We start from the raw sequence: 25,203 nt of genomic DNA on the forward strand, positions 1-25,203 counted from the left end.
AGACACAGATGCAATTACACAGAAACATTGCCATAAATGTGCATGACTGAAGGGGTTAGAGGAGATATCTGTATGGGAGAAGGCAGTCTGGATGCCAAAAATCCCAGCAGGCTGTGGAAGTAGGAGGGAAACTCATGAGGAGTTAGCAAGGGAAGCCTCAGAGACTAGAGGCTGTTTGAAGTTGGTCATCGAGAACAGATAGCAATTTGACTACAATGAAATAAGAAACTGTAGATACTGTCTTAGCACTTGGTTTCATGGGCACATGACAGCTTTTCATTTTTTCTGATAAATGTGCAGGTTTCCTGTATATTTTTAATGTCTCCAGTTCTTTTACTTCCTTTAGCAAATGACATTTTACCTTGTATCTTAGTCCATTAAGGCTGCTACAGCAGAATCACACAGCCTGGGTGGATTCTAAACCACAGAGACCTGTCTCACAGCTCCGGAGGCTGGAAGTCTGAGACCAAGGTGCTTGCCGATGCGGTGTCTGCAGGGCCCTCTTCCCTTCCAGAAGACACCATCTGGCTGTGTCTTCACCTGGGGAAAGGGGCAGGGCAGCTCTCGGGGCCTCTTCTATGGGAGAACTCATCCTATTCAGGAGGGTTTCACCCTCATGCCTTCCCAAAGACCAACTGATTTCAGTTTTCCCAAATGATTTCAACGTTTCAGATTTGAGGGGACAGACATTCAGTCTACTGCACCTTGCATTTGGGGACTCTGTGTCCATAAAGACTCCAAATTGTCCAAACTGAATTTAACAATCAGGTAATGATCATCAGAATAACTCCAGCTAGTTCTGACCCTGAAGGGAAGAGATATTATTTGTTCAAAGTCACATTTCTTTACTCTCCTTTCCTAACGTAATCTACTATTTAAACAGAATTATAACATTACGTATTAAGTCTATCCTAGTGGGAGGATAATGACGCTTATTGAGGTGTGGCCATTACATTTTAAAATACTTATCACTTTATAAGCTTACATTGAAAAGACAAGGAAGTATTTTTTTTCAGGTATACTGATGAATTAAAAAACAATGACAATAAGCAAATACCTGCTGTGCATCAACCATGGGACATTGTTTTAGGGCCCTAGAGAGGATGGGGGTGCAAACAGGATCAGGGCATCATCCTGACCAGGCAAAGAGCTCAGCATCAATGAGGCAAATATCTATCTACAAGAGTTCTTGCGATCTACGGAAAATGGCAGTAAGGATGTGATTAGCAAAACCAAAGTACCAAGGAAGAAGAATAAAGGGAGGAACTCAGTATAAGCAGATACGCCACATGGAGAATGTGCCATCTGACCTGACATTTCAGGAGGTGACATCACCAGGTGGAAAAGAAAGATGTACGTCCCTAGATGCAAAAGCTCGAGAGAGCCTTGCTGGTGACTAAGACCCCGGGTGCCGAGGCTTGAGAAGAGCAGTGTCTGGATCTGGTCTGAGAATTGCAAACAGTGTGCTGTGGCCTACAGATGAGGTCCCGAAGCTTTGATCTCTGTGAATTCCTTTTTATCCCATTCTACTTGGAACAACAATACAATATCAATCTTCCTCCGCTGCCCCTGGGTGTGCTTCTCCCAGCCAACAACCTTCCAGAGATTGCCACCAATTACAGGAAAAAAATCCGTACTACTCCAGCAGGAATTTAAAGCCTCCTTCTTTCTCTGTCCCCCACCTCTGTGGTCTGCCTTCCACTCCTCTCCAGCAGAGGTGTGCTGGATCCACACACGCCTCCCTTATGCCTATTACAACATTGCTCCTGCCGGGAAACGTTTCCCAAATTCAACCCCATTAAAGGGAGGAGAGGCAGGAGGCTGAGGACTCTACATTTATCCAACAAAGAGAAAATGGATCTCTTAATTAGACAGTGGCAGTTGGCAAGGATTGGCACCTGTTTATTTTTGACCAAGAAGAATCAATCATAGGCTCTAGAGCAGCAAGAGACTTCTGAGGTGATCTCATTGAGGGACTATGTGGCATTTGAATCTTCCTTATAAAAGAGTAAAGAGAACACTGCTCTACTATAATTTTAACCCCCTTTGAGGGAATTTGTTGCCTTGCAAGGCAATGTATCTACTTGCTATATAGTTTTCTAATGCAAATCAATAAAGTGACTCCACTATAAACATTTGCAAAGTTTGTATAGTCTCATAATAGTAAAATAAAATAGTAAAATTTACATGATTTATTTATTTCTGAATTTCTGATCACATAACTGTATCTTAAAACAGGGCCAGTTTAGCACTATCATACATCAATGAATTTCAATGTAGGCAAATTGCCGTAAATAGAATTGACATATTTGAAGTGGACAGATTAACGTTGGAGCAGGACTATGACATTTTCTGTCTTATGAGGTAGTCAGCTCTTTTGACTATTGTTTGAATCAGTGATTTAGAAAGGATTTCACCATTTCCTGTGACTTACTTTAATAATATGTGCTATGTGCATTCATTCTAATTAATGTAGATAATGAATAATTAATTATACTAATTACTAATTAATAATCCTTTCTTATTCAGGAGTTCATTTCCAGAAGGACCTAGTGGGCATTGAAAGTGGGCCAGATGAGTATTAAACTTGACCCACCCATGCTTTGGAGACTTTGATAAGTCTGTGCTTTAATTAAATGGTAAAGTTGGGGCTATGAAGCTCAGGTAATTAAAAATGTATTTTTACTTAAATTGGGATATATGGGAATTTAATGATCTATACAGGAAATTATGGAGTATACATAATATTTGGAACGTGATTCAAAATGCTTTAGCTCATAAAGTACTAATATGATTTCATGATAATCTCGAATATAGACTAGATAAATTCCTGTTTGAGATAAGATACAGGACAGTGCATTCTTAAGCAGGTCCACACTAGTTAGAAAGAATATGGCTGAAGAAATACATTTTCTATATGGCTGTTATAGGAAAGATTCTCCTATTCCTATTAAGAACATAGCAAAATTAACTCCAGATACATGGGCTCTGTTAATTAAAATTGATTAGTTATGGAAATGCAGCTTAACTAATACTGTTTAGTTAAAATCTGCTCCCGGGAACCTTCCTGCAATTCTTATCTCCTGCTCTTAGAGCCCCTCAGACCTCTGGGCCGATCCCCTCTGCACCAGCCCTGCCGTGAGGGCGGGAGAAGCAAAGGACCCCCAGCTCCCAGATCCACCCACCCTGCACTTAGAGCACTCCACCAACCATTTTCTCTGATTAGAACATGTTTTTGTCTTGCCTTCCATCCAGAGGTGCCCTCAGCTCCTGAGAGGGGGTTCCTGGCCAACAGCTAAGAGGGAAGGAGCTCTGCTGGCCTGGGTCCTCTGCCGGCTTCTGCTGCAATGCCAGTGACATGCAGAGGTCACCTGTGCCAGACACACCCCAGGTAACTCCTCAGGTTACTCCCCAGGAGCTACAGCATGTGCCAGCACAGGAGCAGGCAGAGTCTGTGGCATTATACCCAGCTGGTGGGTGTAGATGAGACAGACCAGTCACCACAGCCCACAGATGTAGAGAGACAGACCAGTCAGCCCCCATGCCGGCATATGTGGACTGGACAGACATCACCTCTGGCCAGCACATGCAGAAGAGACAGGTTGTAACCCCCAGCCGGCAGGTGCAGAAGGGACAGGTCATAATCCCAGCCAGCAGGTGCAGAAGGGACAGGCATCACCCCCGGCCTGGCAGGTACAGAAGGGACAGGTCATAATCCCCAGCCAGCAGGTGCAGAAGGGACAGGTCATAATCCTTGTCTGGCAGGTACAGAAAGGACAGGTCATAATCCCTGGCTGGCAGGTGCAGAAGGGACAGGCGTCACCCCCACTAGCAGGTGCAGAGGTGCCATTGCAGCAGTTGGATGTGAGGCCAAGAAGCAGAAGCTAAGGGAGTGGGTCTGGGGCATCCCTGGAGCTCAGAAGCCAAGGCCCGTGCCTGCCCCAGGGCTGGTGCCATACATAGTTCCAGGCACTGGGGATGGAGGGTAGCCGATGGGGCCCTGAGCAGGACGTGCCTCTTCCGGACTTGACCACAGAACCCAAGCATGGTAAGTGTGCCTTATGGATGCCATCAGGTTGGGGCAATTCCACAGGAAATGGACCATCAGCCCTTCCTTGGCCCTTGGACTCTCCTTCCCGCCCCCACTGTGGGGGAACACTGCCTGTTCCCTGTGCTCCTGGGGGAAGGGTCTGGGCTCTGGGGTCAACCCTGCTCATGCCAGGCCTGGGTGGAGGCAGCTCCGCGGTGTGCTCTCTTAGTGCTCCCCCCTGTGCTACCTCGCCTGTGCTTCCCCTGTTCTTCTCATGCTCTCCTCAGTGCTCCCTTTGTGTTTCCTCTATGCCCCCTTCTATGCTCCCTCCCATGCTCCCCTCCATTCTCTCCTCTTGTGCTCCCTTTTGTGCTTCCCTCCCCTTCTCGCTCCATGTTCCCCACCCTCCACATGTGGCTCCCTCTTTGCTCTGCAATCTGAGCTGTGAGGGCCCAGGTGCTGCTCAGCTGCCAGGCCCGTGGCCCTCCCATCCTTTTCCTAACCCTCCTCTACTCCTTCCTGGGAGCCCCCACACCAGTGCTGCCAGGGAGGCCTAGACAGCCATGCCCGCTGTTGCACTTTCATAGTGGGCCAGAAACACTCACAAAAATTTATACTTCCACCTTCCTGTGCTTCCTTGTTTTAATGAGAATGACGCACCATCATTCAAGGTTTAGTAAGCAGCGAAATATGTCTCAGCTGTGCGAGGCTCATGTAAATCACCTTTAAGAAGTGAATGAAAGTGTTACATGTGCATGACAACTAAAGCTTTGTGAGATAGCCAGAGCCTGTTTCCCCCATAAAGACGTTTACACCTGACATGTGTGTGAGAATAGTGCCAGGAAGTTGAGCTCCCTGCTGAGGGTGCGAAGGACAGAGGAAAAATAGAAACAGAGAAAAAGTAAAGGGGAGTCTGTGTGAGAGAGAATAGACTGAGGGCAGAAACCAAATCAGCTGCCCGGTATAAAAATGTGCTTTGAGATAAGATAAATTATGGGATTTCATGTTAGTCTATATTAGCGTACATGAGGGATAAAATCTACTTCGTTATTAACTGATTTCGTTTAGTTTGCCTTAATTAGAAAAACTATTACAAATCACTATAAATGCAGAATTAACAGGTTGACGAGTGGCAACAAAATAATGAGTCCCATGGTGATAATTATGTAAAATACGTAAAATCAATTTTCTAATCATTGATTTACATAAAATAAAAACGTTAATTTGACTTTGGGTTGCCTGAAGATATTGGCAGCCACCTGAATCTAAATCTTTTCAAACATCTCCAAGATAACTATGCAGATGAGCATGAAGAACAACTTTACGTAGAACTCTTCCCTTGGCAAGCCTGGGAGAGAGAGGTGGTGTGTTTCAATCACCTGCAGGTGAAATAATCAACATACAACAGCAGATCGACTACCTTTGATCCCAAAGGTAACACAGTGGTGGACACTGAGGAAAGTCCAGGGACATGGACAGGAGGGACATGGAGAAAAGGAGCAGGAGCTGCTGTTAAGCAAAACCCACTTTGTGGTGGTAAAACTGCAGAGAAGCCTCCCAGGGGCTGGCAGCTCCAGGGAAGGGAGACATGCATCTCCAGGACCCACGTGGCATGCCCAGAGCTGCTTTGCCTCTGAAGAAAAGGGTAAATCAGAAGGAAGAAGGACCCTTAGGAAGCAGAGGAGTGAAGAAATAAAGAGAAGCAAGAGAGGAAAATGTGGGGTTCTGCAAGACCAAAGAGGAGCAGAAACCAGATGACACACCACTTCCCCCAGGACAGCAGCGAGAAACAGAATGCTGCTGCACTGACAGAAGAGAGAGCTCTTGAACAAGGAATCCTATCCGCTGCCTCTAACGGTCAGAAGAAATAAGTAAACAAAAGCAGCCCAGCGTTATAAAAAGCTATTAGTAGAAGAAAACACAAAATGAGAATCAAGCCATTTCAGGTGATAAAAATGCACTGCCAAAAAACAACCGTGACAGAGAAGAACTGAGCACAATACTGCATCTTAAATTAAATATCCTTACCAAGCAGTTGGTTGTACAAGGAAAAGGACCTTTTAGTAGGAAATATAAAAATGACCAAAACCAAGAATGGTTGGATTGAGTGACAATTTGAGACATTCAAGAAAGGCAAGAAAACAACAAAAATTAAAATTAAAATGATTTATGAGAGTTCTCCAGTGAAACAGAATCCCTGGAAGGAAGAGTGAGCTCACTTAATTATGGGGCTGGCAAGTCCACAGTTTGCAGGTTGGGCTGGTGGCCAGAGACCCAGGAGGGCCAACGCTCCAGCTGGAGTCTGAAGCAGGTGGGCTGCAGAGTTCTCTCAGAGCCACGGAGTGGGGGTCTTTAGGCCTTTAGGGGTGCAAGGCCTGGTGCAACCCCCATGTTATGGAATCTGCTTTTTACTTAAAGTCCACCAAAGTAAATTAATCTCAGGCACTGACACCCTCATGGAAACACCCAGAATAATGTTTGACCAAAAACCTGGGCACCCCATAGCCCAGGCAAGTTGACACATAAAATGAACTATCAAAATGAGTTATATTAAAAAAAAGGGTCAGAGTGACATTGGTGACATGCAAGAGAGCCAACAAAGAGCCAGCATATGTGTAACTGGAGTCCTGAACAAACCTAGGGCCAGAGCTAGAGAAACCAGAGTTAGATAACTTTTCCAGAAACAAAAGAAGCATTGATGCTACATGTCAGAAGGGCCTACTGATACCTGCAGGAACTGGCCTGGCATATTTAACCAAGACATAGCCAGATAAAACTATTGAACTTTAAAGATAATGAAACACAATCCTAAGGGCCTGAAGATAAAATATCACATTCCTCATCCAGGCCAAAGAACAAAGTAGGCATCTGACTTCTCAAGAGTGACCTGCAGAGTGAGGCCACAGTGGGGCTGCATCCCAGAAACCCCCTAATGGAGGTGTGAGCACAGGATCCTATGCCCAGCCTCTTGTCTTCTGCCCAATTTTGTAGTTGTTTACATCAGAACGTTAAGCCTGCCTCAGTTACTTCATCATGGCTGGAAAGATAATCAACATCTACTGCTTTTTTTAAATTAGAAAAACACAAAACAATGTTTTAGCATCTTCTTGTAAAATAATTGTTTTAGTCAAATTTTAATTGAACAAATGAATAAATGAACAATCAGGCCCTTCCTTTTTTTTTTGTTTGTTTTTTGAGACACAGTCTTGCTCTGTCACCCAGCTAGAGTGCGGTGGTATGATCTCAGCTCATTGCAACCTCTGCTTCCCCAGGTTCAAGCGATTCTCCTGCTTCAGCCTCCTGAGTAGTTGGGATTACAGATGCCCGCCACCGCACCCAGGTAATTTTTGCATTTTTAGTAGAGATGGGGTTTCACCATCTTGGCCAGACTGGTCTCGAACTCCTGACCTCATGATCGACCCGCCTCGGTGTGAGCCACCGCACCTGGCCAGGCCCTTCCTTTTATAATAATATATACAACTCATGGGTTTTAAACCTTTCACTTTACTCTAGTCACAGATGGACTCTGAGAGAGAAAATAGCACCCCTGTCCAAACGTCACATGCCTGGCGGAGGAACGCAGCCTGGCCTGTGCAGCCGAATGTCGGAGAGTGCACCTTCCTCTCTTATTTTGTTTTATTTCCAGGGAAAGGGAAAGGAAAACATGCAGGTAATTTATCAACTAAATTACAGGCTGACTGATAATAAAGCTCCCCGCCCCACAAAAAAAGGAAATGATTGTGGGGTTTTAGTGGGTTTTCAATGTTCTTTCTTTTCTCTCCACCATGAAAATCTATCATTAAAATACATTATTTAGTTTTTGCTTTAAAAGTTTAGATAATTCTACCAGTGAAAATGAACTTTCTAAAAATTCTACATAATTTGTCACTGGGTAGAAGTCCACAAATCTACCAACTTCCCACTGATTTTAGTCTTTATTGTATGATTTCCTTGTGCTGCCTACCAGAATTTCTTGCAGCCAGTGGGTAACTCAAGTCATACAATGTTAGAATAATAAAGGATTTTAGACTTTTTCCAAAATCTTCAGTTGTATATTTTCTTCACCAAATAAAGTGTAGTATCCAAAGCAAAATTAAAGTAACATATTCCTTATCTTCTATCTAGAGCCAATACATATGGACTTCATTTATTGGATCATTGAATATGTTTTCTTTAAATATCAAGAAGCAATAACATCACAACTATTAACCTACCTATATGGTTTACATTCTAAATGAAATGTCAGGTTATGTATGTGAATAGAGACATATGAGGATCAATATTCTCCCATTTAGACTTTCAATCATGAATTGCAAAAGCATTTCTACTATGAATCATAGAAATATTTATTGCATGATAATAAAAGATTTGTATCTAAATACAATTTCATCAGAAAAGCAATGTAAAGATATTTTTGACTCAAGTTTTCATTTTAGGCTTTAATAAACTGCATGTATCAAGATATTATACATTTTATATAAATACTTTGATGATGATATTTGGCTTTCAAAGAAAGGTACTTGTGGACACATGAACAAAGTTCAACCAGTAATTTAATATGAAAACAGGAATGTTAATTATGTAATTAAGTACCATTATAAAGAATTTTAGTGTGTCAAACAAAATATTAAAAGTGCTGCTAGAATCTATTATAAAATTTTAAGAATTCAGATGTTTTGGATAATTCTATTTGTGTATTAAAATTGTTTCTATAATTCTTATTAATGTTCCAACACTAATCTGCTTCAAGAAACACCCCTTTGCTTTCCTTTTTAGTCTCATTGAAGTCCTTGGGTCACTTTACCCCTGCCCTTGGGTTGATGGACGATCAGATGTCTTCCTTCTCATGCTGGCTGAGACATCAAACACCAGAGTGGACTTACTTGGCTCCAGTGCTGGTGATGGGCACTTCTGGGTGAATGGAATCTGGGGTGTATATATACTAGCGAATTTGCTGGTTCTTAGTGCAGGATCATTTGAAAATTTATTATTCTGCCAAATTGATCAAATCACTTTGAACAATTTATGCATGTACTTCATTACACAATAGTTTCCATTTCTGCACATTCTAACACCTATTAATTTTTGCAAATACTATAGCCATAATATAACATCACATTGTTATTTTTGATTTATGTTTAACTGAATTCAGGTAATTTTGTACTGGTGTTCAGAAGATTGACTTTAGGTTTTCTTACTTGCAAATTACCTTTTCATGTGTGTTGCCCATGTTTTAATGGGTTGACCTTTTTTATTGATGTTACTATGGACTGAACTGCATCCCTGCAAGATTCGTATGTTGAAGCTCGAGCTCCCAGTACCTCACAATGGGACTGTATTTGGAGATAGGGCCTTTAAACAGGTAATTAAGTGAAAATGAGGTCATAAGGGTGGGCCCTGGTCCAATATGGTTGGTGTCCTTATAAGAAGAGGAAATGAGGACACACACACACACACACACAGGAATGACTGCATGAGACACAGGAAGAGGCCCCATCTACAAGCCAAGGAGAGCCTCAGGAGGATCCAGGAATGACTAAATTGTCATCTCAGACTTGTAGCTTCCAGCACTGTGAGAAAATAAGTTTCTGTTTTTCCATTAAAAATTCTGATTATTATTGTTGAAAATGAGCACAATGGCTTTTAAAAAAAAAATGTTGGTATTCTATCTGACCATCTGAGTGAAAGCTCTTATTAGTGTTAGAGTTTTTTTCAGATTTCTTTGAATTTTCTGTATAAAAATATTGTCAGTAATACAAAATATATTATCTTTTCCCATACAGTTCTGAATTCTCTGTTATTTTTTATCTTAATGTGGCTAATAGAAAATAAAGTGCAATGCTTTATAAGTGAGGGGACACCTTCCTCCTTGTCTGATTACTAAGCTTAGTAGAATGTTAGCATGATGTTTGTTTCAAAAATTTAGAAGATAATCTTTATCTAATTAGTGTTTCTGAAATGTAATGTTTTTCTCACTTTAAATTTTCTAGTACTATCTATTACATAGGTATCAGTATTGTAATATTAAACTGATCGTATGTTACATTAAAAAAATCATACAATATTTTCAATAATTTGCTGGCTTCGATTATCTAAAATGATTGTCTCTCAATTCAGGTTTTCTAGTTCCTCCATAATGGTTTGTCCAGTATCACATTCTGAATGAAAACATATCTAGTGATTTCCCATTAAATATGATGCTGGCTTTAGGAGAAATATAATTATGTTAAACATATTTGCATATATTACATTACATATATTTATGTATTTATATTTACTATATATAGTTTTACATATTTATAGATAACTATAGAACTATATATAGTTGTACATACTTATATCTGCATATATCATACATGTGAATTGATAAATACTTGCTTAACCTACTAAAATATATAAAACATTTACATATATCAAGAAAAAGATATCTATAATACAATGAAATATAAAACATTATTATATTTTAATGTGTTAAAGAAATATCCATCAATTTATATTTTATAGAATGTTTGTATTAGAATGGGAGTTAGATTTTGCCAAAAACATTTTTAATGTCTATAAATCTGAGATGGGAAACCAGCAGGACTTGTTTTCTGAGCAGCGGTCAGGACTGCAGCATGACCCTGCTGGCCAGAGCAGGGTGGGGTGGAAATGGTGCAGTGAAACTGCCAAGCCAGCAGGTGGAGATGGCAGCAGCCTTAACTTCCCTCAGTACTCATTTGCATAAAGACCCCTCCACTGGTGCCATGACAGTTTACAAATGCCATGGCAACAACATGGAAGTTACCTTACATAGTTCTGGAAACTCCCTGCTCCTTTTCTAGATATTTTTTCAAAACAGCTGGCTCAGAGCTCACAGGTGCAAACTCTGGGTGTGCTGTCCATGAGGTATCCCTGCTCTGCAAGGGGCAGCACCAGTTCAGTAAAAGTTGCTTTCTGTCACCCCCAGCTCACCCTTAAATTCTTTCCTGGGTGAAGCAAGAACCCTCCTGGGATAAGTCCCAATTCTACGGCTTGCCTGATGTATTAGTCCATTCTCACATTGCTATAAAGAAATACCAGAGACTGGGTAATTTATAAAGAGAAGAGGTCTAATTGGCTCATAGCTTTGCAGGCTGTACAGGAAGCATGGCAGCATCTGCTTCTGGGGAGGCCTCAACGAGCTTTGACTCATGGTGGAAGGTGACACGGGAAGAGATGTCTTACATGGCAGGAGCAGGACCAAGAGACGGGGGAGGTGCCACACACTTTTAAACAACCAGACCTCGCAATAACTTACTATCATGAGAGCATCACCAAGGGGATGGTGTTAAACCACTCATGAAGGATTTACCCTCATGATCCAATCACTTCCCACCAGACTCCACCTCCAACCCTGAGGATTACAATTCATGTGAGATTTGGGTGGGGACACAGATCCAAACCATATATTCCACCCCGGGCCCCTGCTCAGTGTAATGTCCCTCTCACATTGGAAAATCCAATCATGCCCTCACAACAGTCCTCCTAATTCATTGCAGCATTAACTCAAAATTCAAACTTGAAAGTCACACCTGAGACAAGGCAAGTTCCTTCTATCTATGAGCCTATAAAATAAAAAACAAGTTAGTTACTTCCAAGATACAATGGAGGTATAGGCATTGGGTGAATACTCCCATCCCAAAAGGGAGAAATTGACAAAAAGAAAGGTGCTACAGGCTCCACACAAGTCCAAAATTAAGCAGGGCCGTCATTAAATTTTAAAGCTCTAAAATAATCTTTGACTCCATGTTTCACATCAAGAGGATTCTTGTGCAAGGGGTGGGCTCCCAAAGCCTTGGGCAGCTCCAGCCCTGTGACTTTGCAGGGGTCAGCCCCACAGCTACTCTCACCGGCTGACATTGAATACTTGTGGCTTTTCCAGGTGCAGGGTGCCAGCTGCTGGTGGCTCTACCATTCTGGGGTCTGGAGGATGGTTGCCTTCTGGAGGATGGGCAGTGCCCCATTGGGGATGCGTGTGGGGGCTTCAACTCCACATTCCCCTCCACACAGCCCTAGTAGGGGTTCTCCATGAAGGCTCTGCCCCGTAGCAGATTTCTGCCTGGATGTCCAGGCTTTTCCACATATCCTCTGAAGTCTAGGTGGAGGCTTCCAAGTGTCAATTCTTTCACTCTGTGTACCTGCAAGCTTAACACCATGGGGAAGGCATCACAGCTTATGGGGTGGAAGCCATCACCCTCTGAAGCAGTGGCCCAAGCTGTACATTGGCCTGCTTGAGCCATAGCTGGAGTTGGAGTGGCTGGGATGTAGGGAGCAGTGTCCCTAGACTATGCAGAGTTGGGGAGGGCCTTGGCCTGGCCCATGAAACCATTCTTCCCTCCTAGGCCTCTGCACTGTAATAGGACAGGCTGCCACAGAGGTCACTGAAATGTCTCCAAGGCCCTTTCCCCATTGTCTTGTCTATCAGCATTTTCCTTCCTTTTAGTGACTCAAATTTCTGCAGCTTGCTTGAATTCCTCCCCTGAAAATGGGTTTTTCTTTTCTACTACATGGGCAGGCTGCAAATTTTCCAAACTTGTATGCTCTGCTTCCCTTTTAAATATAAGTTCCAGTTTCAGGTCATTTCTTTGCTCACACATACAAGCTAAGCTATTAGAAGCAGCCAGGTCACATTGTGAATGCTTTGCTGTTTAGAAATTTATTCTGCCAGATACCCTAAATCATTGCTCTCAAGTTCAAAGTTTCACAGATTCCCTAGATCAGGGGCACAATGCCTCCAAGTCCTTTGCAAAAGCATAACAAAAGTGACTTTGACTTCAGTTCCCAATAAATTCCTCATTTCCATCTGACAGCTCCTCTGCCTGGTCCATATTACTATCAGAACTTTGGCCACAACAATTTAACAAGTCTCTAGGAAGCACCAAACTTTCCCTCATCTTTATGTCTTCTTCTGAGCCCTCCACACTCTTCCAACCTCTGCCTGCTACCCAGTTCCAAAGCCACTTCTCCATTTTCAGGTATCTTTATACAATGTCCCACACCTCAGTACCAATTTTCTGTATTAGTCTGTTCTCACATTGCAATAAAGAAATACCTGAGATTGGGTAATTTATAAAGAAAAGTTTAATTGCTTTACTGTTCCACAGGCTGTACAAGAAGCATGTTAGTGTCTGGTTCTGAGGAGGCCTCAGGGAGCTTTTACTCATGGCAGAAGGCAAAGTGAAAGTAGGTGTCTTCCATGGCAGAAGCAGGACTCACAGAGAGAGGGAGGAGATGCCACACACTTTCAAACAACCAGACCTCGTAAGATCTCCCTCACTTTCATCATGAGAGCATCATCACCAAGGGAATGGTGCCAAACCATTCATGAAGGATCCACCCCCACAATCCAATCACCTCCCACCAGACTCCACCTTCAACACTGAGGATCACAATTCAACGTGAGATTTGGGTGGGGACACAGATCCAAACCATATCACCTGCCCTGCATCAAATCTAATGCTACTAATTTTTCTCTTTAGAGGGATTGCTATGTCATGTTGCTGACTTCCTTCATATTGGACTGACCCTGAGTTCATGAAATAGACCCCAGGTAGCCACTCTTTGCTAAATAGTTAATATTTTTGCATCAACATTTATCACTGATAGTTTATGTTTTTTTCTTGGTACTATATTAGGTTTAAGTACAAATGATATTCTTGTTTTATGACTAGAATTTGGAGTTTTCTTTCACTTTCTATTATTTGAGGTAATTTGTGTAATATTTAGAATATCCTATGTTTAATATGTGTTAAAATTATTTCATATATTCTTATGAGCAGGTGATTTTTTGGTGATGTCATTCTCTATTTCTTCTATTAAGATTAATTGATTTAAACTTTATATTCGATCTGAAGCTAACTTTATAAACTGTATTTCCTCCATTTCATCTATGTTTTCAAATTTATTTTTATAGGATTGATAAATTATAGTAACTTCTGACTTTTAAAAGTTTTGTTTCATTGTTATTTTGCTCTTTCGATTTCTTTATTGCATGTATTTAAGGTACACAACATGGTGCTTTGATACACATGAACATAGTGTTGTGATGTGATTACTACAGCCAAGCAAGCTAACATGTCTGTCATCTCAAATAGTTATCCTTTTTTTCTGTTAGGTGCATCTAAAATCTACTCTCTTAGCAAATTTCCAGTATACAATACAATATTATTAACTATAGTCCTCAAGCTGCCTGTTCCATTTTTAGCTTTATTCATCCTGCATGACTGCAACTTCCTACCCTTTCACCAACTTCTCCCATCCCCCTTCCCTGTCTCTGGAAACCACCACTCTACTCTCTGCTTCTGTGCATCCAAGTTAAAAATATTAAGGTTCCATCTATAAGAGAGATCTTGTCTTGTATATTTGTCATATTTATCTTTTTTGCTTGGTTAAATTATCTAGTTATTTGTCTACTTTGGTAAGTTTTTCAAAGAACCAGGATTTACATTACTGATTATATCTACCATTTTATTACTCTCTATCTTTTGGTTGCAAATATTTATGTATGTTTTTTATTTCCTGTACTTCCTATTTGTTGACTTCATTGCTCTCTTTATCTAGCCATTTCAATTGGTAATAAAATTTATTCTCACGCTTTAGTTTTTATTGATCTGAGTGTTGAGGGATCTGATTTCTCTTCTGATCCTGCCAAGATTTGAAATGCCTAATAGTGTTTTAACTTTTCGTTTTGAAATTACACTTCTCAGAAAAATTGCAAAAATAATACAGATTGTTTTTATAACACTCTTCATGAGCTTCCTCCAATCCTAACCTCTTGCATGAACTTGGAACTTTTTTTTTTTTTTTTTGAGATGGAGTCTCACTGTGTCGCCCAGGCTGGAGTGCAGTGGCATGATCTCGGCTCACTGCTACCTCCCCCTCCTGGGTTCGAGTGATTCTCCTGCCTTAGCCTCTCAAGTAGCTGGGACTACAGGCATGCACCACCATGCATGGCTAATTTTTGTATTTTTAGTAGGGACGGGGTTTCACCAGGCTGACCAGGCTGGTCTCGAACTCCTGACCTTGTGATCTCCCTGCCTCGGCCTCCCAAAGTGCTGGGGTTACAGGCATGAGCCACTGCACCTGGCTGTGACATTTTATAAAGCCGTGATGTTAGCATTGGTGCAATGCTGTTAGTTACAGACTTAATCTGGGTTTCCCTGGTTTTCTCATGGACATCCTTTACCTCTCAGCATCCGATCCATGGTATCACCCCGCACTTAGCCGTCTCATTCCCCCACTTCCCTCTGACTGGAGTGGGTTCTCCAGTCATAAACACAAATTCTACGCGTGGGTTTGTGACCTCCATACACTGAAAGAGAACTGGTCAATAAGCTTGCTGGGTGACCCTGCATCAGGGTTTGTCTGTTTCTTCATGATTAGTTTGAGGCTACAGTGATTATCCTTTAAGGAATAGCATAGAGAAATACTGGGCTGGTGCCTCTTCTCCCTGGAATGTCAGCCTAAACTGATTTGGTTAAGGGGCGTGTCTGACTGGTTTCTCCAGCACAGGGTAACCATTTCTCCCTTTGTCATTAATAAATGTCTTAAGGAAGAGCGAACCTAGAGCACCAGAGAAGGACAAGTCCTGCAGCAGCCTGGGGTGGGAGGAGCTGAGGGGTGGAGAAGGACAAGTCCTCCAGCAGCCTGGGGTGGGAGGAGCTGAGAGAGAAGGACAAGTCCTGCAGCAGCCTCGGGTGGGAGGAGCCGAGGGGTGGAGAAGGTGCATTTGCACAACCTTGGAGGAGGTTGTGTCCTGCTGTTTGCTGGCCACACCAGGTGGAGTCTGTAGCCCATGGCCAGGGACATGGCCCATCACCCTCAAGGGCATGGGCACCCTGGACTCCTCCGAGTACCTCGCCCTGTGCGTGTCCTCTACCCAGCTGTCCGTCTATACCCTTTGTCAGATTATAAATACACGGGTTCTTTGAGCTGATCTAGCAAATTAATTGACTGCAAGGAGGGGGCCATGGGAACCCCAATGTATGGCTGGTTAGTCCAAGACACAGGTCAAATCTGGGGCTGGTGACTGGTGTCTGAAGTGGGGGCCGTCATGGGAACTGAGCCTCAGTCTGTGGGCTCGGATGCTGTCTGCCGGTGGCCGTCGTGGGAACACAGCCTCAGTCTGTGGGCTCGGATGCTGTCTGCAGGTGGCCATCGTGGGAACACAGCCTCAGTCTGTGGGCTCTGATGCTGTCTCTAGGTGGCCGTCGTGGGAACACAGCCTCAGTCTGTGGGCTCAGATGCTGTCTCTAGGTGGCCGTTGTGGGAACTGAGCCTCAGTCTGTGGGCTCTGATGCTGTCTGCAGGTGGCCGTCGTGGGAACTGAGCCTCAGTCTGTGGGCTCTGATGCTGTCTCCGGGTGGCCGTCGTGGGAACTGAGCCTCAGTCTGTGGGCTCGGATGCTGTCTGCAGGTGGCTGTCTTGGGAACACAGCCTCAGTCTGTGGGCTCTGATGCTGTCTCCAGGTGGCCGTTGTGGCAACGGAGTCTCAGTTTGTGGGCTCGGATGCTGTCTCTGGGTGGCCGTCGTGGGAACTGAGCCTCAGTCTGTGGGCTCGGATGCTGTCTCCAGGTGGCCGTCTTGGGAACACAGCCTCAGTCTGTGGGCTCGGATGCTGTCTGCAGGTGGCCGTCTTGGGAACACAGCCTCAGTCTGTGGGCTCGGATGCTGTCTGCAGGTGGCCGTCTTGGGAACACAGCCTCAGTCTGTGGGCTCGGATGCTGTCTGCAGGTGGCCGTCTTGGGAACACAGCCTCAGTCTGTGGGCTCGGATGCTGTCTGCCGGTGGCCGTCGTGGGAACACAGCCTCAGTCTGTGGGCTCGGATGCTGTCTCCAGGTGGCCGTCGTGGGAACACAGCCTCAGTCTGTGGGCTCGGATGCTGTCTGCAGGTGGCTGTCTTGGGAACACAGCCTCAGTCTGTGGGCTCTGATGCTGTCTGCCGGTGGCCGTCGTGGGAACACAGCCTCAGTCTGTAGGCTCAGATGCTGTCTCCAGGTGGCCGTCGTGGCAACGGAGTCTCAGTCTGTGGGCTCCGATGCTGTCTCCGGGTGGCCGTCGTGGGAACTGAGCCTCAGTCTGTGGGCTCGGATGCTGTCTGCCGGTGGCCGTCTTGGGAACACAGCCTCAGTCTGTGGGCTCGGATGCTGTCTGCCGGTGGCCGTCATGGGAACACAGCCTCAGTCTGTGGGCTCGGATGCTGTCTGCAGGTGGCCGTCGTGGGAACACAGCCTCAGTCTGTGGGCTCGGATGCTGTCTACCGTTGGCCGTCATGGGAACACAGCCTCAGTCTGTGGGCTCGGATGCTGTCTCCAGGTGGCCGTCGTGGCAACGGAGTCTCAGTCTGTGGGCTCTGATGCTGTCTCCAGGTGGCCGTCGTGGGAACTGAGCCTCAGTCTGTGGGCTCAGATGCTATCTTCAGGTGGCCGTCTTGGGAACACAGCCTCAGTCTGTGGGCTCGGATGCTGTCTGCCGGTGGCTGTCGTGGGAACACAGCCTCAGTCTGTGGGCTCGGATGCTGTCTGCAGGTGGCCGTCGTGGGAACACAGCCTCAGTCTGTGGGCTCGGATGCTGTCTGCCGGTGGCCGTCGTGGGAACACAGCCTCAGTCTGTGGGCTCTGATGCCGTCTGCCGGTGGCCGTCGTGGGAACTGAGCCTCAGTCTGTGGGCTCGGATGCTGTCTCCAGGTGGCCATTGTGGGAACCGAGCCTCAGTCTGTGGGCTCTGATGCTGTCTGCAGGTGGCCGTCGTAGGAACTGAGCCTCAGTCTGTGGGCTCTGATGTTGTCTCCGGGTGGCCATCGTGGGAACTGAGCCTCAGTCTGTGGGCTCGGATGCTGTCTCCAGGTGGCCGTTGTGGCAACGGAGTCTCAGTCTGTGGGCTCTGATGCTGTCTCCAGGTGGCCGTCGTGGGAACTGAGCCTCAGTCTGCGGGCTCTGATGCTGTCTGCAGGTGGCTGTCGTAGGAACTGAGCCTCAGTCTGTGGGCTCTGATGCTGTCTCCAGGTGAGCGGTGTTATGAACGAACTGAACTGGAGGACACCTGGCTGGTGCCTGTTGGACAATCTGCTCCCGAATTGGTGGTTGGAGGGAACAAACCCTCACACATGTGAGGCCATGGAAGTTTACTATGTTGTGAGAATATTGTCGGAGAAACCAAACGTGTTCTGTATCACCATTTGAACTTATTCTAATCTAACAATATTTGCTATCTTCAACACTGATATTATTTTATGTCATTTTCCTTCTGATCTCTTTGCTTTTATCCATTTCATTTATGCCATTTCATCTTTAGCTTTTTAAGTCAGCTTTGTCTGTTATTATTTTATCTCTTCTTTGAAACATCACCTTTATTTAATGTTAGTGGGAGCACAAAAAGCATTGTTGGCTAACATTCATTTCTATCACTACAGTAAAAAGTCTCAGAATTAGCAAAATAATGGGATGTGGCTCTTTGACATCAAGCCATGAGAATTTTTCTAAATTTAAATCTGGGTAATTTATTTTCCTTCGTGTGGTTTTAAGTTAGACCAATACTATCTGAATTTACTCACAGCAGCAAGAAAACATGTTTTATCCTCGATCGTGTGTCAATGGTTCATTCCTGTTTAAGCTATGCACAGCATTCAGTATGCTAATATCACTACTAACTAAGAATGTGCTGTTTGAATATTTAAGTGATGTTTGCTTTTGGTTCGTTCCTTGTCATTATAGCTATATTTGGAGTGATTACTTTGTGTGAGACAGGATTTTAAGTGTTTATAAATTGATTAATTTAATCCTGATGTCAAGTCTATGAGATAGATAGATTTAGTATCTATGTTTTGGGATGAGAAAGCAAATACTGAGAGGCTAGGTAATTTGCCAAAATTAACTCAGCTGACTATAAGAGATGAGATTTGTACACAGGCATTTTGAGAGGAAAGCCTGTCAGTCTACCTCATACATTTTAAGATGGATTTATTTGTGAGATACAGTTAGAAAATGTAAAATAAAAAAATAGGGTAAACAAATACGGCAAAAAAGAAATAAAAATGACCATAAATATTTTATTATTGACAAATGTTTTTAAAAAATGTTTCTTGGATTTAATAGTGAAGTGAAATTTCACTATTCAAAGAGTAGCATAAATTTTTTTTATACTAACTATTCAATTCACAAAAGTATACACAATTGGCTCATTTATCTACATGCCTGTACAATGCTAGAATTCTTTTACATAAAATAAAGTACTAAGGAAAAATGAAATCAGTGTCTTTCTTTACAAGTAGAGATAATACAAACCTTTAAAAATACTATTTGGTACGTTTTCTGATACAAACTGCTGTTTTCAGGAACTCAGTGTTGTAACATTTGAGCAATCTCATGAATAATTTTTGTGCATTGTTTACCATGTGCTAAACCTTTTATGTGGATTTTCCATCAGCTTTCAATTAAAAAAATCAAAGCTTGGACATTCTGAGTCAGAGCGCCAAGGTCACACAGCCGTGAGTTATGGAACGGGCATTGAACCCAGGCTGACTCAGTGCTTGTGCCCTGGGGCCAGCCCTGCTTTCCACGTGTGGTCAGTTCCAGAAAAATCCGAGGCAGGGCTGTCAACAGCCGTTCTATGGAGGGGCTGCTTTGGATGAGTGACGATGATTCTTGAGATGGGCTCCTAAGACCTGGCCACAGACACACTGGACCAGGGCTGGGACCTGGCCATGGACACACTGGACCAGGGCTGAGACCTGGCCATGGACACACTGGACCAGGGCTGAGACCTGGCCACAGACACACTGGACCGGGGTCTTTCAGGGTAAATCCAGGCATTTCTCCCAGGAGGAGACAATGTTTATGTGCAAGCTTAGAATGGTGGTACTACTGAGAATAGTAATTCTTTCACTTCTTGATGTTCTCTTAAGGACTTTAAATAAACACAATTCTAGAGAAGAACAGGAAGGCAAAAACACTCTTTCATGTTTGATTGCGGTGGAAAGAACAATGGCCAGAGAATCAGAAAAGGGTCAGATCTGAGGGGGAGCTCCCCACGGAGGGCTGCAGTGTGAGCTCCAGTCCTGGGGCGGATGGGCCAGAGAATCAGAAAAGGGTCAGATCTGAGGGGGAGCTCCCCATGGAGGGCTGCAGTGTGAGCTCCAGTCCTGGGGCGGATGCGTCTGCGATGCCCTCCACACTGGTGCCTTGAGGAGGAATTACTTGGAGCTGAGGGAGGCCGAGCCTCTAGGCTCAGGAACTGGGGAGCTTCTGAGAGGAATGGATGTGTGTTGGGTGGTGCTTAGGCTATTAATGTAAGTGCTCATTACATTAGAAAGTATTATTTCAGTAAAAGATGTGTATGCGTGTGCTATCAAACTAGTGAGAATCTGAGAAGCATATGATGAAAATAGAAAATGAGTTTTACTACAAAATAGCGGGTAAAGAGAGCTGATAAAATTAAAGGCAAACCTTAACTTTGGGTCTGCGGCAGACACTGGGAACGCCGGATGGCTCATGCACTTTTGTTTCTCACAGCCTGTACTTCCCCTCACGCAGAACAGCCCAGTTTATCTGTAGAGAGAAACATTCTCTTAAAATAGAGATATTTTTGTAATAAGTTGAAACACAAAATTAAAATAACATTAAGATCTATAATTAATAAAGATGCTGTCAGCTGATTTTCCATAAAGACATTGTCTCTGCTCATAGCCTGTAAATGAGAAGGCCAGAATCTTTTCATGAATTAAACTTCAAGAAAGGAATCTGACATTGGGAGTAGATATTTTGGAATTGTTCATATCACCCAAATGTTTACCACTTTCATTTGCCACTGAGAAATTAGCCTGTCAGGTATGATTCCTGAGGAAACAGAGACCAATTTCACTTCCTTCCATTGAGTGCTCCTTCCAGCAAGCAGGGTGTGGGAAGTATTCAGAGGCAGTGTTTCTGAGTTTCCTACAAGCTGGGGTTGTGTTTCAAGCCATGAAGCTTTTCATATACATCTTCTCAAATATTTCTTACCCTCTAAACGGCTGAGCTGTTCTTTGAACTGGCATAATTAGCATATAAAGGGCACATTTTCGTTTGGAGGCACTCGATGCATTTCAGACTTGATGTCTCCTGGAAATGACCTTGTGTCTGAGGTGCCTCAGAGTGTCTGCTGGAGACGGCTCTGTTCTCGAGAGTAAGGCGAGGCATTGTTCAGATGCAGAGTGGACCCTCACGCCAGCCCTGGCCTGAAAGATTCATGAGTGTGTCTTTAAATCCAGGTCGCCGGGAGCACTGGCATGGAAGAACATTTTGCTGTGTCCCAGCACTTCACTTGTTTTGCTGCACTGGTTGGCCAAACCCCAAATAATTACCTTAAAATGATGGGATGGAATGGTTCTCCTCTCAGTGTTCAATCACAGAGGATCACTTTCACCTTCACCACCCAGCGGGAACTGCAGCGTTGCAGACCCTTGTGGATCTGAGCGCCCCTGGAGGTTCAGGCCCTCGCCTGCCGGCTGTGACCTTGGGCCCCCCAGGTCATCCCTGGGGCTCCAGGGGGTGTGAACACTAACAACCTGCCCCTGACTCTGGGGTTGCTGTGAGGTTTAAAGGAGTTCATGTATGAAAAGGGCTTAGACTCGTGCTTGCCTCAAGGCTGTAGCCCTGAGTGGGTGCTCCCCATGTTTAAGTAGCTGTGGGACCTCCTGGAAGCGCCTTAACCCTGAACCTCCACATCCACTCCACGTAGAGCATTGGACACCAAGGTCCTTTCCAGCTACAAAAACAGAAGAGCAGCAAAAACAATAAGACCATGGGCTCTGTGTTTACAAAAATCTGAGGTTCATTTTTCCTCTTTTCTTTCCCAGTTCAGGCTGTTTCCAATCACAGGTGACTCACTTCCCTGCCAGGCAGGGACACAGCCGAGGCTGGCTGGCTCTCAAATCCAGTGGGAAGGGTGCTGACTTGGATGAGGAGTCTTTGGCTGTACTCCCCCAGCCCTCACTGAGCAGTGATACTGGTAACTCTGGAGGCCGTGGATTCGTGGTGGGCTCTGGGGCACGGCCTGCCGGCGTCTCGTGCGCTTGGATTCCATGAGCCTCAGTGCTTCTTTCCGAGTGAGGAATCCCCTAGGTCAGGGCTGGGCAGTGGCAGCTCCTGGTGTTTGTAAACGTCGGGGGCAGATCACAGCTGCACATATCAGGCCTCTTAACTGCTGCACAAGCCACTTTGGTTGTTAACGTCTGTGTTTCACACTTGCTCCACCATGAGCCCTTGTCATGATTTCAGATACAGGCCTGGGCCAAGGCACATCACAAGTCCGTCTAGTGCATGCTGCTCCCTTGAGATAAGCAGATAGAACAAAACAAGAACAAGAAAAGCAACAACGAAGCCTTGTCTCATGGAATTTATACACAAGGAATTATTCTCAATATCATGACTGAGTTTCTCTTGGATCACAGACAGGGCAGTTGGGGTCTCCTCCGATCCAACGTAGCCTTGGCCTCACCATGTACTTATGTAAATGGACGTGGTACAATGTTTTAGAGTGTGCTAGAACACTGTGGAAGCAGCTTTAAAATATTCCATGATGAACTGTCCTGTCCTAGTAAACACTTAATCCTGAAATACAGCAACATCCCTGAGCACATGTTGGATCGACTTCACTCAGCATTGCTGAGTGCACGGTGGGGAGGCATCAAGGGATCTGGCCTCAGAGTCCGCACCTGCTGCTCACTAGGTGGGTGGCCTTGCTTGTTTTTGAGTTCTGTTTCCTTCTGTGAAAGGGAGGACAGCAGGACACTTGATCTCCGACCTCCCACTTAGAACTCTGAGAAATAAATTCTTGTTTGAGCCATCCTGTCTGTGTTTCTCCGTCAGGGCAGCCCCACAGGATGAAGACAGACTTGCCCACATTCATCTCATCTTAGGTATGTGGCAGGATCAAATGTCTGCAGCCCACCAAGTCATGCGGGTCCAGGTGACAGCTTATCCTCCAGTGTTTTCTGTCTCTTCGGTGCTGAATCTGGTTGGGTTAAGACAAGGAAGAGGGAGGCTCTGTGCTCTGTTGAGGGGAGTGGGTATGAAGGGTCTGCAGGATGCTCGTGGGAGAGGCAGACCCTGACTCTCCACTCCAGCCCCTTCCTAAGCATCGACGACTGTCACTCAGAAAACTCAACGAGAGTAAGTTCTGACTGTATTTTTGATAACATGCTGAAACAGACTTCACATTATAAATAACTTTCAGGATTTAATATTTATTTTACTAGAAGAGGTTGATCTTCTTTATTAAATATACATTTCATGCTGCTTTTTGAAGAGTTGAAAATATTAAATATGAGAATCCTTTTGCAATAAAGTCATTTATTTTCAGGAAAAGGCAATATGGCTTTGCAGCAGAAACATATTGATGAGTATCCGGGGTTCAGTGCCCCCACTGTGTATTTAATCACTCTGCAGAGGCCAAGAGGAAAGTTATTTTCGTCTGTTTAATTGTTGGCTTCACCAAGGACAGTTATGCCCTGAGCAGGTTCTCTGCTACTGACAGTGCTAATTTACTGCCTGAGTTGGCATTGAAATTATTTAAGACCAACAGGTGTTACAAAGGTAATTCCTCACTAGGTGAGCTGTGTGTGTGGCCCCACCCTGGCCAAGGGAAAGTTGGTCTTAGCAGAATCCGGACTGTGATGGGACGAGAGCTTCTTCCATGCAGAGCGGTGGCAAGAGTGCGGCGTGTGCGCTGGCACAGGGAAGGCATTCACCCCCTGGTGGAGCAGATTCCTCATGACGGACCCTGCGGCCTCCCTCTGGTTTGTAAAATGAGATCCAGAAAGCCGCTGCCTCTGGAAGGGCCTCCTGCCATTGGGGGACCCTTGGCTCCTGACGACAGGGTCTCCATGCAGGCATCAGGGAAAGGGGAAGGCCGAGTGTTCTGTCACTGTGTTTCCATCAAAAGTAGGTTCTCTGTCACTTCAAAGAAACACGAAGCCAGCATAAAATACGGCCTTCAGAAAACCAAGGCCATTCACTGGGCTAGACATGGATGGACCAGAAGCTCTGACGGACTCGGCCTCCTCGTTCTCTCGTTGTGCGCTCTGTTCCAGCTCAGGGAGCATCGGTTTAGGGAATTCAGGAATGTAGGGATTCCTGTCACGTGTGTGTATTCATGTGCACATGGAAGCAATCAGGTTGGAGGAATAGTCCCTACGGGGAGGGGCCACAAAGGCGGCATCTTTGAGAATTCATGAGCGCTGGCCTCTGTCCACATTAGTCCCAGGCCAGCTCTTGTGCTTGGAGGAATCCGTCGTGGGAGGACCCACCTCGGTGTGGAGATTCGTGCTACCAACAGCATCTGCCGCATTGAGAGCACTGAACGAGGGCCCTGAATGGTTTGAATTTACTTTCCCTGTGGGATGAGATGTGTCACTGCTGTTCATTTCTGGTCTCAGGTCAGACGTCAGCCAGGACAAAGCCATCTGGGACTGTAACCAGGAGGATGGGGTCCCGGGGCCTCCATGGGCTCTGCAGAGCCCCCAGTCCTGCTCGCACTCTGCGTCCTGGAAGGTGACCCTGGCCGGCTGGGCCCCAGCAGATCTGAGAGCTGGCCTGAGTCTGGGGCTCCTTCAGGTTCAGCCATGCCCGTCTCCACACCAGCAGTGGTGTCGGTGCCTCCCCGGCTGCAGCCTTGTGGGGGCCTCTTCCTCTTCAGCTCGTCCATGTACCCCTAGGCCTCCCTAATCCCCCATATCCTTCCGGTTTCCACACAGGTCCCCCTCAGCTTTGGCCAGGAACTCCCCCACCCCTAGTCCACTCCCCCGAGCCCCCCAGTTCCCCTCCAAGCCCCCAGTCCTCCTCAGTCTTCCCTCGAGCCCCCCAGTCCTCCTCAGTCTTCACCCGAGCCCTCCAGTCCTCCACAGTCTTCCTCTGTGACCCCTGGTTCCCCCCTTCAGCCCCCCAGTCTGCCTAGTCTTCCCCTGAGCACCCCAGTCCACCTCAGAGCCCCCAGTCCTTCTCAGTCTTCTCCTGAGCCCCCCAGTCCCTCCCGAGCCCCCCAGTCCTCCCCACCCTCGTTTCCCTGGGCTCTGGCAGTTCCAGCACTGGGGACCCTGCCCTATGCTAACCTTGCCTGTTTCAATGCATGGAAAACCCTCGAGGTGCGTCCGACGGCACCTGGCAGGGCTGACCATGGG

The 25,203-nt window shown here is 45.2% G+C and overlaps 1 long non-coding RNA gene across 1 annotated transcript; it reads left to right on the top strand.

Moving 5' to 3' along the window:
* The first annotated feature begins 3,783 nt into the window (after positions 1-3,783).
* Positions 3,784-10,099, top strand: LOC130541262 (uncharacterized). The gene is made up of 4 exons (XR_008955309.1): positions 3,784-4,048; positions 7,303-7,370; positions 7,544-7,700; positions 8,807-10,099. It is a non-coding gene; the product is annotated as an uncharacterized LOC130541262 (long non-coding RNA).
* The last annotated feature ends 15,104 nt before the right edge of the window (positions 10,100-25,203 follow it).

Source organism: Pan paniscus, chromosome 12 (assembly GCF_029289425.2).
Source record: "Pan paniscus chromosome 12, NHGRI_mPanPan1-v2.0_pri, whole genome shotgun sequence".
Lineage (NCBI taxonomy): Eukaryota > Metazoa > Chordata > Mammalia > Primates > Hominidae > Pan > Pan paniscus.